Raw genomic sequence first — 4,423 nt, forward strand, 5'->3', positions numbered from 1 at the left:
CCCCTCCCCGCCCGCCGCTGGCGGGGCGGCCGCTTGCAAGGGCAGCATGACTTGGCAGATTTGCACCGGTCCCCGGCGGGCTGCCCGATAGCGGGCTTTCACCACCTTATCTAAACGGAGACACTGCCCCGGACTGTTGAAAGCAGCAAAAGAATTTTAATAAATGGAGATAATTCTCTGGATAGTGTCCTGGGAGGTGCCGTGGAAATATCCAGTGTAATGGTTGTAAACAATTAATGGGAAGATGATTCAGATGGCTTATTGCAAGAATAAATTACTTTTTTAACGCCTTAATGTAAGACAGCTATAATTATTAGAAGTCACCAAAGAGGCAGAGGATACACAGGATTTTGAGGGAAAACAAGAGATGACTGGCATGTTATTTAGGTGAATGGGAGTTGGCCATTGACTTAATAAAATCAGACCTATTAACAAAGCAATATGCATTCACAGTGTTACATAGGTGTGGGGTCAAATCTTTATCCTCTCACTCTGCATTACCAGCTGGCTCCTCAACCTGATACTAATTCCCAAGGCTTTCATTGATTCTTCTCCATCAATGGGAAGACGGATCCATGTCATGCATGTCAGCAAAAAAGCTGAAAACTAAGATAAGTGTAACCTCTGAGCTTCGGGCGTGGAATGGAAACTCTTGGAAGATACAATATTCACTTCAGGGAGTTCTGACCCATTCCCGGAGTGAAGCTACCCTGAGGGATATTGAGCCTGAGTGAATCCTTATAAGCATCGTGTTTGGATCCAAGACTGAATTGAAGCAGTCATGATACATTTTGAGGACCAAACCCTGAACGTAAATATGAAAGTTTTATTAAATAATGAATACTAAAGGCCATTAAGGACATATCAATGACAAAACTGCTTGCTTTAGTCAAAAGTGATAAACGTGCCTAGTAATTGATTTTTACTTGTCTGTTTTGCAGTTTATAGTTGCGTTAAAACTTGATTATAAATTGTAATGAGGAGAAAACCACGAAGGATTAAGAAACTTTAAATGTTTATAATCTACATCACTGTGTAGTGTTGCTGGGTGACCATACCCACGTGGTGATTCACCCAAGAGATGACTGGTTTCGGTACCAGATTAAATTACTCCTTAAATAATAAAAGCAAAATAACACGTATATGTGTACTCAGAAAAAAACCTGCACTCACCTTAATGCAAATAATTTATCTACTGCTGTTACTGTTGTTACAGCATGCTTAATCTTTTACAGAAAGGAGTTTGTTACTTTCTTAACATCAATGTTGTGACAATAATTGAGGTCTATGAATTGAGACACCTATATACCTACCTATCAACTCAGGCCATGAACCTGTGAACAGATTAACCCCTGAAAGGTCAGGCAGTCCTAATTAAAACCTCTAGAACAATGTAGTCTTACTGCAATTCTGGCATGTTTACCAATGGACGAAGCAGTAATGACTTTCTCATGGTTTCAGACTCCTTTAATGCTTGTTATGCTCATTTCTCACACATAATATATACATTTTGCATAGGTACCGCAATGCAGTCTGTTCCAGGTCTGTGCCTTAGGCATTGCATTTCCATTCATATGTCCATGGCCTCATTATTTTTGATTAGTTTCTGAGCTAGTCTTTCCAAACATCAGTTTCTGGAGGTTTTGGAGCGATAAATTGTCAGGACCACTCCTTGTTCAGTGATCAGATGGGTTTCTGTAGCTTTTTTCAATCTTTAGATGCAAGATGCTACTTAGTTAAAAAAAAAATTAAGTTCTCCAAGAAACTACCAATGTCTACCCAAGTGGGTGCTGGAAGGAGAGAGTTCTCTCCACACCTTGCTTCTCCACACTCTGTTCTTCACATAAGGGATTAGCCATTGTGTAGTGTTCTGCTAAAATAGCTGCCAGGCAGGATCAGCTTGTACCTGATTAGCATGGAGCATCAGAAGCCCAAGCATAGTCCTCTCTGCACCGATCCATACAGCTATGGCCACAGTGAGTAGTTTACGTACTAACAAAGAGGAGCTGGCTGGCCCTGCAGTGCCAGAGCACTGAAACTACCCAAAGATTTCCAAATTGGTAACCACGCCAGATTTTACATGTATCACTTTGATCCCAGTATCTCCCATATATCTTGGTTGAGAATGGGTCCCTGATGTGAAAAACAAAACTCCCCCGTGTGTAAAAACAAAGGCAAAGAGATGGGTCCCATTTCAGAACACTACCACACATTTGGGTTTCCATGCATTTTGTCAGAAGAGAATGTTAGGGGTTTATGTGCATGTATCCAGGACTTCTAGAGTAAGATGAACCCAGTCGGAACAGTAGCGTGAACTGGGCTTGAGCAATGCTGGGCATGCCCCTTGAGCATATACGCATCAGTTCTACGGCAGAGATGACCCACGCATGCCCTCTAAAGCCAGCACATTAGGACATCGTCACGCATGTTCCGTAGAGCTGATCACTGCACGTGCAGAAAGCCCGCTGAATCCTGAATTACTGTATACGCATGGTACCATCAGGGGCACAGTAAGAGTAAAATCTGGGCCATGTGGGGACATTTTAATATACTATATGCAAAAAGTCAGCTGAAAAGTCAACTGACATGTTCCCAAGCCGTGGGGCATTTCTGCACAAGCAGGTGGTGCACAATAATTTTAATGAAAACCATTACATATGATCAAATACATAATGCACATATTTGCTTTCCTTGTTTTGCTCAAGTGAAGACTGTATTTCTGGGTCAAAATGTCTTGCATTACCTCTTCACTCTCTGCATATCTTTTTTTTTCTAATTAACAAACTTTATTACTGTATGTTTGGATAATCAGTGCCTTTTGATGCAAAATGTTTTAGTCTTCCTTACCTTTTCTTTTGTACTCCCTATTACATTATCAGAGGCCGAGGTTTGTTAAAGTTTTCATATATGATATTAATATAATTCAGGCATCTTCTACTGCATTAACACTGTGGAATTTCAAATGGATTTGTGACTGACAGGGTCTCCATAAAAATAAATCAAGCCCAGCACTGATTCCTCCCCCGTTGTTCTTACCTCTTCTCAGTTTGCTATTTCCTGTTACTTTTAATTGTCTTGTCCTTGCACTCTCTTCCCACTTCCCTGTATTTTGTCCAACCAGGCTGCACAACAGAAGAATCTGGTCACATGCATGCCCAAGAGATTAATTAACCTTTGCGCCTTTAAGCCTCCTGAGCAGTTCAAGTCAGAACAGCAAAGAAAGAGTCTGCAGCAGAACTATCTTTCTGGAAATAAACAGCAGCCTCTTCAGAGCCCTGTTGGGTATATATATTGCCTTATTTCTCATCTAATCTTGCTATTTTCAAATTCTGAATGCTTAGGAATTACTTACAAAAATGGAAGCCTGCAGTAAAAGTCAAAACTGGTTGTAATTTTCTTGAGTTGCGTTCAAGATTACGTGTACAGTCCCGTAAACCTAGGGGCAGTCTTTCAGTTAGTTACAGGCCAAAGTCTGCTCCTGTTGAAGGCTGTATCTTTGACTACAATAGCAAGATTGTACCTACCCAGAAGTAAGCGCTCTGCTAAAATCAGTCTGCTTTAATCTTACTTTCAATCTTCCTTTCAATCTTCTTGCACAAATAAGGAAATGCATTCTTGTGCACCTGCAACAAAAGAAGCCTTAGTCCTCTGGGGAGGTGCCACTTCTTTCTCTTTATGCACCTTTTAGCACAAAAGCTGAAGCAAAAGGAGCGTAACTGGCTTTGGACTTTCCCTGGATTCCTACTATTTAGGGCTGCAAATAAAACTGGGGAAATTCTGTCTTCCCACCGGTAAACACAGCTTCAAGAAGCCAAGGCAATAGCAGATAAGGAGACTTCTATGTAAATGCGTACACTTCATGTAGTCTTTATCTGCCAGGTTTGCATTTTGTAGTTTCCCTCTGTGTGGTGCAGTCCACCAGATTTATCACTTAAGCGCTGGGTGGTAAACGGGGGAGTCTGGGCGGTTTGAATTTCCTGACGGGAGCCGAACCGAGAGGAAAATAAACGGGGCAAACCCCGTGAGTTACCCGGGAGCAGGTCGGTGCCGAGGGTGCAGCAGGCTGGCAGCCCCGCACGGCGCTACAGCAGCCGGGGCCCGCGGGACATCCTGCACCCCCGGGGCTCAAACAGCGTGCCGGGGGTGGGGGGGAACCTGCAAGAGTCGTCCCCTCACCGGTCCCTGCAGAAACTCTCATTGCGGGATTTCTATTTTCTCGGAAGAACTACCCCGCGCCGGTTAAGCTGGGCCACGGACGCTTCGCGCGGCGCAGGCGCCGCCGCGGGAGGCGGCGCGGAGGGCTGCAAAGCGCTGTGAAAATCAGAAAACCAGAGCCCGTTCCCGCGTGGGCCCGTCCCTCCGGTCCGGTCCGCCCTACCCTGCCCGGTGGGGGGCTCCCAGCCGGAAGCGGAAGCGCTGGGCC

This window comes from Aptenodytes forsteri, unplaced genomic scaffold (genome assembly GCF_000699145.1).
Source record: "Aptenodytes forsteri isolate BGI_AS27 unplaced genomic scaffold, ASM69914v1 Scaffold119, whole genome shotgun sequence".
Classification (NCBI taxonomy): domain Eukaryota; kingdom Metazoa; phylum Chordata; class Aves; order Sphenisciformes; family Spheniscidae; genus Aptenodytes; species Aptenodytes forsteri.